We start from the raw sequence: 8,368 nt of genomic DNA, 5'->3' as shown, positions 1-8,368 counted from the left end.
TAGCCTGCTTCACAGCACATGGTGAGTCCACCAGTGAAATCCCGGCACCTAAGAGAAGCAAGACTGTAGTGGCAGAGTCTGAGTGGGTGAACATACCCTTGAGGGAAATAGATGAAATGTAACAGTACATCAGCCACAACCACACTATGGAAGATGAGCGGGATGTATTGAGTTGGTGGAAAAATAATAGCGGGTCGTTCCCATTGCTTTCTAGACTCACCCAAAGTGTACTGAGCATCCCTGCAAGTAACAGCAGCAACGAGAAAAATTTTAGTGCAGTGGGACTAACTTTTAACCAGAGACGGACAGCGCTGAAACCGTCAACTGTAGATGCTGTTCTCTTCCTTCATAACTCGTATTGATAGAGAGATGTTACGAGTGTAAATAGTTGTGTTAGACAAAGGTTCAATGTTCTGAAGAAGTTCGAGTTGCAAAGAGGACTTCATTCACTGTTTTACATGTTCCAGACTGTTCTTCACTCTGCAAAGTTTCAGCGCTTGATAAAATGGTAAGAGTGTTTTTCCCCATTTTTCTCTGGTATGCTGAGTGCCTTCTTAAAACTGTGTATGTTTACTGTTACTATACTGTTACAGATGTTTCATACACATGCTGAAAGAAAATACAGCCTATTGCAACAAATTTACTTCCTTGGATAGAAACTTATGGAGTGAGCGATGTTGGGTTCGGGCTTAAAATTTGACTGTGCTGTTCGGGTCGGATCACACTGTCTCGAGTTCGGGTCGGGTTCGTTCTTTAATTTAAGGCCCGTACAGACCTCTACCCTCAACTCCTTGATTTTGATCGAGGGAGCGAGCCTACTCAGATGTACACTTCAGGCAGCTCCATATCCCACAATGCAACTCGATTTTGATGTGACAGCAGATCGCGCTTCATTAACCCCCACCCCCACATAACTCTAAAGTATGATAGAAGTGAAGTTAGGTCAATTAAGCATTTTAGAAAAGTTTTATTGACATGCAACAGCAGAATACTTATAGCTACCTTAAACTAACTGTTTGTCACACAGTTATAGCCTATGTGTTCATTGTTATGTTACCATTTTCATTTTTGTAAAGCTTGATTAATCCTTTCTAACCATGAATTATGTTGGTTTTTTTTAAACATATAATATTTATACATAAGCCTGTGAAATTACAACTAAACTTTACCTGAATCTGTGGTTGCATCAGTCTCTGAAAATTTTGTTTTTTCAGGTGCAAAAATCACTAAATAATTCCACAAATTGACATCAGCCCTCAATGTGTTCCAAGTGATCAAGGATTTTTAGGGTATTACAGTTAAACTAATTGCACGGGTTCCACCAGTAATGGACACTCGTGCAACTTAAGTAATGACGTACATCCGAGTCCATGAGACAGAGGGAAGTTAGCAAGGGAAAGGAATACACATTTTTAAGTGGAACGCAGCCCTGCTTTTCTGCACTGTCTCATGTAAGAGACGTGAGAACATACGTTGTGCAAGAGAGCTCCCGGCTTTGTTCATCTTTTAAGAATTCATGGGTAAATATAAAATTTTACACAAAATGCTTATAAATTGCATTAAATATGTGTTCAGAAGAGTCATATGTCAAAATTGAGTGTTTGTTAGTGATCATTTTTGAAGGATGCATATGGATTGCATGTGTGGAGTCTGACCACGTTTTGCACACACATGAGGACTAGGTATGTAAATTTAGTTTTAATCATAACTCACTTTAATGATTTATAGCCCAGTATTTTCCAGTTAAGTGAACATGTGTAATGACAATTCTATTGTTTTAAACTGTTATACATGTTCTTAACGCCTGGTTAAAAATGTATAACATTCTTTGAGTGATTTAAGCATGTATTAAGATGATGTATATGCTGAAGCATATGAGCAGGCTAATGCCCTGTTTGTATTTACTGTACATTTGGATATTAGCCTCTACCGTATTTCGTTGTACCATATTTCATTTTTTGGTATTTAATTTTTATATATACGGCCCCATCAACCACTGTTTTTTTTCTTCTTTTCTTTAACAGCCGTCAGATAAACCCCCCCAAAAATAGTTGTGTGTCCTGTGTGGTTATTTACAGCCCACCGGCTATATATATATATATATATATATATATATATATATATATATATATATATATATATATATATATATATATATACACACAGTGGATATAAAAAGTCTACACACCCCTGTTAAAATAGCAGGTTTTTGTGATGTAAAAAAATTAAACAAAGTTAAATCATATCAGAATTTTTGCACCTTTAATGTAAAAATTAAAACCTATGCAATGCCACTGAAAACCAAAGTGACACATTTCAGAGAAAAAAAATAAAAATCTTAGGTATTCACAATTATAATGTTTTGTATATTTATTCCTTTCAATTATTAAATTGATGTACATCAAATTACAGCATTTACTGTTTGTGTAATAAAGATGCAGTGTTATTGTATTATAACAACTAACAAGCTATATAACCTTATAAAGAAGGGAAAAGGAGATGTATTACATGAACAAAAATACACTTTTCTTTTTGCAGTATATTACTATACATTATTAGGCACAATGTCACATTCAACAAATGTTTCAAAAGTAAAGCCCTATTTGACTAAAAATTTGCTTAACCCTTGGTTGTTTGTCAGGTCTTTTTTTATTTTTTTGACATTTTTTTTAAAATTAAAAATGATTTCCTCCATCAGAGCTGTACTAGGCTTGGTGACTTGTTCTCCACTTGCCATCTGAACACACACACACACACACACACAAACAGACACACAAACAGACACACACACATGAAACTGGACATGATTTGATGAGTCTAAATGATTGCAAAAAAAAAAAAAAAAGGAAAAAGAAAAAGTGGCACTCATACTGTTCTAGGACAAATTTGACCCATCATAGGAAATTAATGGGTGAAACTATAACACAGAGCATTTTTATTTGTCAAATAAAATCAATCAGCCACAATGTGGAACACACCCACACAGAAATGATTGGGTGAAACTCTAGCACATCAACAACACACACACACATATACACACTCACAAAGAAAGGAATTTGTGACTTTATAATTCAGAGCATTTTTTACTTTTTTGTTGAATAAAAATCAATCAGCCACAATGCAGCACATATGCACATACAAATTTGTTTATTTTATTTTATTTTTTTGTAATTAAATATTATATATATATATATATATATATATATATATATATATATATATATATATATATATATATATATATATAAAAGCAAGTCTAAATACAATCAAATTCAAGATGGAATGCAAAAGTTTAATATAATTAATTAATTTAAATAAATTTCCTTTATAAAAAAAATCAATTCAATATATGATTGCCCTATCAGGGTCAAATTTGGCCCGGAACAGTAAAGGTGTCGGCTTGTAATGAACAGTAACCAAGGGTTAAATCTCAAACTTAATGTGCTATTTAACATTAAAAACAAGTCTTATAAAAATAAATGGCAAAATACAGACCAGTAAGACCATTGTAATGTTACAAATTAACACTTACAGCTACATTATTACTAACCCAATATAACGGAACACAGTTATACTGTATAGGCCCTGTTGAACTGATGAGTACCTGCAATGTTACTCCTCAGGCACAGTGATTTAAGTATTCTGTTTCAGACCGGTCATCTGGAAACAAGATTAAAAAAAAATGCTGAACAGGTGCCAATAATTTTTAAAAGGGTGTAAGTGTCAATGATAAGGCACTAAACTTTAGACTTACTGGTATGATAGTAGTCATAGACTTTTATCACAGCTGGCTTGAGATTCTTAATTGAGAGGATCTGTTTGATATGTAGTGTGTAGTGGACAGCTACGTTCTTTTGAACCTGTGACAATATTCCTAATTAACTATTCAGATTTATCAATGCTGATTCAGCACCAGTTTCATTAACTCTCATTCAGTCTCAGTTGTCTGTGAGAATAATTAGTTCACTGTAATAAAAAATGTTCCTGTATTCCACCCACTCAGTATTGTCCTTATATACTGTAGGTAATTCAGTAAAAAAACAAAAACATTTATACCTCTTGTAAATACATGATGACATGGTCATCTTTGGATTCAACACGATGCACAAGTGCTGCTTACTTTAGCTGTGAAACATAATGTTTTTTTCTTTAGCGAAGATTAAAATGTTCAGTTCTCCTTTTGTTTAAAATAGTTTGTGGACACATTAAACAGCACTGACTTTCAATAGCTTCAACTGCCTTACCAAATCCAGGGATGAAGTGTCCACGGTGAAACCAGACAAAAGTTTCACATCCACAGTGACCATGTTGGTACTGGCTTGTGCCCCAGTATACCTGCCAGAATAACAAAAAACTCTAGCATCCTTTAAAGTAGTACAAAAAAAAAAAAGTGTGAATCAAAATCAATCCATACCCAATGCTAAATATGATATCAAGAATTTGCTTGACAGATTTGTCACACGCTCCCTCAGTCTTGGCATAGACGTGTAATGTCTTAGATTCACGGGATGTGGGGATATTGTAGAAAAGAGACATCTAGGAGAAAATAAAGTTAAAAAAAATAAAAAATAAAAAAAAAAACTTCTTGATGCAACAAAATGCTCAATTTGCTCTTAAAGGAACAGTTCTCAGAAAAATGGAAATTACTTCTGTCTGTTCCTCACACAAAGCTATTGTATGAATTCAGAAGATTTGGAATAAAATGCAAGAATCATATGGACACTTTTAGTCTCATACTTTTATGTTACAGTACTTTTATGGTGATTTTGTGTCCTTTTTGAAGCTTGAAAGGTCTGGTCCCCATTCATTGTAATTGCACAGAAAATATCAACCAGTATATTTTGGTTTATAAAAGAAATGAAATGGGGTGTGAACATGATGAATTTTCATTTTTGGGTGAACTATTGTTTAAAACATCTTTAATTCCACTACTTTTTAATCCTTCACCAACCTGCACAGACACACAGGTGGAGCCCTTCACTTCAATACTGTATTTGCCTGGAACGTTCTGCAGTGGCCTCTCCTGGTACAGGAACTTGTTGTCCTGATTCACATCAAAGTGGTGAGTGTCTCCTGCAGACACTCCTGTACAGTCACTGTGCTGGAGCCATCTGAGCTGAACACTTTAGTGGCGTACAAAGACAGAGCCTGAAGAGCCACAACTGTGTCCTGATAACATCAATGAAGTGGACAAATAAACAGTTGTGTTCACTCATGTTACTTTTACCCATTCTAACCAGTACATTTAGCAATATGTTAAATTTAAGTAGTTTTGAGTAACCTGGGTGGAGGAGAATCCTCCATAGGCATTCTGCTGCTTCACAAGCCAGCTGACAATCCTGCTGGCATAACCCAGATCAGCTGTAGTGACTGAATCTGTAGTGAGAACAGCTAGCAGCACATATGAGCTGATCTCCACTGCCAGAGAATCAAACACATCATCAGATGCAACTTGAGACCAGTGCAGATGAGTCCCTAAAGCAAAAAAATATTTGAGAACCATTATAAGCTAGATTTTTACTTTTACGACCCAAGTGTTCTGTTTTATCGTCCGCAGGCAAAAAAAGTTTAGAGTCACAAATAGCACACCTCTCTTCATCAAGCCTGGGAAATCTGTTTGAAATTCATTATTTTTGTCATTCTATTTGTTGTCACTAATGGTACAGAAATTGCACTTCACCTTCATACTTAAAGTTTAGTGGTTTGTTCAAATCCCTAAGTATACGCAATATTATTATTAGTAAAACAGCTTATCTTATCAATGTTTTTCTGATTTCATGAAATACAGACAGCAGCTTGTGAGAGGATGTTACCATGTCCATTATACAAGACAACAGTTAGATATTCTTTTGATAAGTTCGATAATTATTTAGGTCTGTTGTGTTAAAGTCATTAAATCATTCTAATTTGCTGTGCGTGGGGCTAGCCCGTCATCCTTCATGCTCAATGGAGATCTGGAGAATGTCATACGCATGTGCAACGAGTGTTCAATGATAGCCTAAAGGACACACTTGTAGGGGTGAAATGATTCACTCGTTTTCTCGATGCATCGATTAGCAATCCTGCCGATTCATATGCATCAATCTAGAATTATGTTTTTTGAATCGAGAATTGTTAGTGTTGGTCAAAAATAGATTTAAACTGTTAAAATCAATGAATCGCGATTCAGCAAATGAGTGTACAATATTTTAGGATATATAAATTAATTCTCTAGCGCATTCTGGTGCGCGCACCCTCTCAGCTCTCTCCTCACAGACGCACGCTACAGTCTTCCATCACCCTTCACAGGATCGCACCTGCTCTCCGTTCCATCCGTAACTCTCACTGAAAATTTTTCTGAGCAGCATTCTGAGTCTTTCAAGCACCTTACATCTGATATCTTCTGGCCGGTGACCACGATCTCATAAACAAATGACAAATGCCAGTAGCGCTCTTGTCGCGAGTCAAACGCACTCAAACCTTTTGATACAGCTGCCTACTCGCTGTGTGGCCACTACATGGTCAGAAATTAAGGGGAGCTTGGGGCAAAAATGCCATTTAAATCATAAACATGCTCCCAAAATTCAAAATGTTGGGGCAAAAAATGCCCTCGTAATGAATTCTTTTTTATTTGTAACCTCTGATATAGTTGTTGATGTAAATTTTAGGGTAAGACCTAATACATTTTCATACTTCAGAATTTGTATTAATGAATTGATTAAATTGACATTTTGACATAAACGGATAAGACACATTTTATGTTTTAAATTGTTAGAAAAAATTATGCCCCCATAAAGGTAAAAAATGCCCTTGACAATCAAATACAGTGGGCAAGTATTGACCATAAATGTAAATGTTAATTTATGACACTGGGTCCCTATGGAAATAAAGTGATTTAATTGTGAGGAAACTTATTAAGCTGTTATTTTCTATAAGATAAAATAGTGCCATTTTTTGAAAACCTGGCAAATATCAGAGAATTTAAAAATTGTGATTTCAAGGCGTGAAAAATTAATGCAAATTAATAGAAATACTTTTTAAAGTGAAATGGAATATGGAATACTTTTCTAGCTATGTTCAGCTCTGAAATATTTTATTGTACTCTTGTACTTTTATTGTATTCCAAGTAGCCTGTATGTACAGTACATGTATTTAATGTGTTTTCTTTCAAGTTACTTTTGGTGGAATAAACAATCTTTTGTAGTTTGCCTTTCTTTTTCTTACTTAATACACATTAGGGCAAAATGCGAAATTGAATCGATAATCTAATCGAATTTAATTTTGAATTGAATCTAACTGAATCGTTTTGAATTTGCAAAAATCATTTTTGAAACGAATCGAAAACCTTTGAATCGTGAATTGAATTGATTCACTTTCAACCCAAAGATTCACACGCCTACACATTGGCCTTTGCCCCTTAGCCAATCAAAAGTTTTGATCATATGTACTGTATGTCAAGCTGACATGGTCCTCAGAAATTACCGCTCTTCGGTGCAGACCTGTGTAGTGAACTTCATTGGTAAGTTTATTTCGCTAATTTTATCCTAATGTGTTGCTGGTTGGCTTAGTAAAACCATACAGTTTATCATTTCAATGAATCGTTTGCCATTGCTTTGAGGTGGTGTTGATGCACTGGTTTGTATTAGATTACAATAATTTTTCAAAATAAGAGTCTTTCATTTTGATTAGTTTTATGCTGCAAGTTAGTGAGATAATATGCACAGCCTTTGACAATTTGCTTATATCTGGTTTGGTTTCACAGTCACTTGAGCTTTTTGATATGGATGTGTAGTTTATAGTGATGAAAGTTCTACCTGTGAATCAGTCGCTGCTCTAAAACAAGATTTTTAACTTTGCCAGTTATATGCGGCTTTGATATCAACAAAGTGTCATAGATGAACAGCTCACACATCTCTGAAGCTCCGTTAAAACATCTATTCCTCTTAAATGACAGACAATTCTGCTAGTATATTTTCTATACAAAAATGCAAGTACATTTGGCAGAAACGGTGCTCCACTTTTTTCTCGATTTCTTTTTGATATTAAACTTTTTGGCACTTTATTATCGTGCAGTAACACACTGACATAATGATTGAGGTATGCAGTCATGAATTTAGAGACCCTCTTCTTGAAAATAGAACACAACTGGTCAAAAAAGATGTATAATACCAGGTATAAATGGCATTAATGTCAATACACATCTTAATTCCAGGGAATAAACAGGGCACACACACACATAATGGGTGTGTGTGTGTGTGTGTGTGTGTGTGTGTGTGTGAGAGAGAGAGAGAGAGAGAGAGAGAGAGAGAGAGTGAAGTCAAAACTGATGCACTTGGTTGATCAAGGGTAGCCCATAGGAAAACTTGGGTTAAATGGAGCTGCAGCAGGA

At 35.1% G+C, this 8,368-nt stretch overlaps 1 pseudogene; it reads right to left on the bottom strand.

Annotated features, from left to right (window-relative positions):
* Positions 1-2,443: 2,443 nt before the first annotated feature.
* Positions 2,444-8,368, bottom strand: part of LOC127429681 (alpha-2-macroglobulin-like) — a 32,405-nt pseudogene continuing 26,480 nt past the window's right edge.

This window comes from Myxocyprinus asiaticus, chromosome 39, assembly GCF_019703515.2.
Source record: "Myxocyprinus asiaticus isolate MX2 ecotype Aquarium Trade chromosome 39, UBuf_Myxa_2, whole genome shotgun sequence".
In the NCBI taxonomy this organism is placed as follows: Eukaryota; Metazoa; Chordata; class Actinopteri; order Cypriniformes; family Catostomidae; genus Myxocyprinus; species Myxocyprinus asiaticus.
This window is presented reverse-complemented; position numbering and strand designations above follow the sequence as displayed.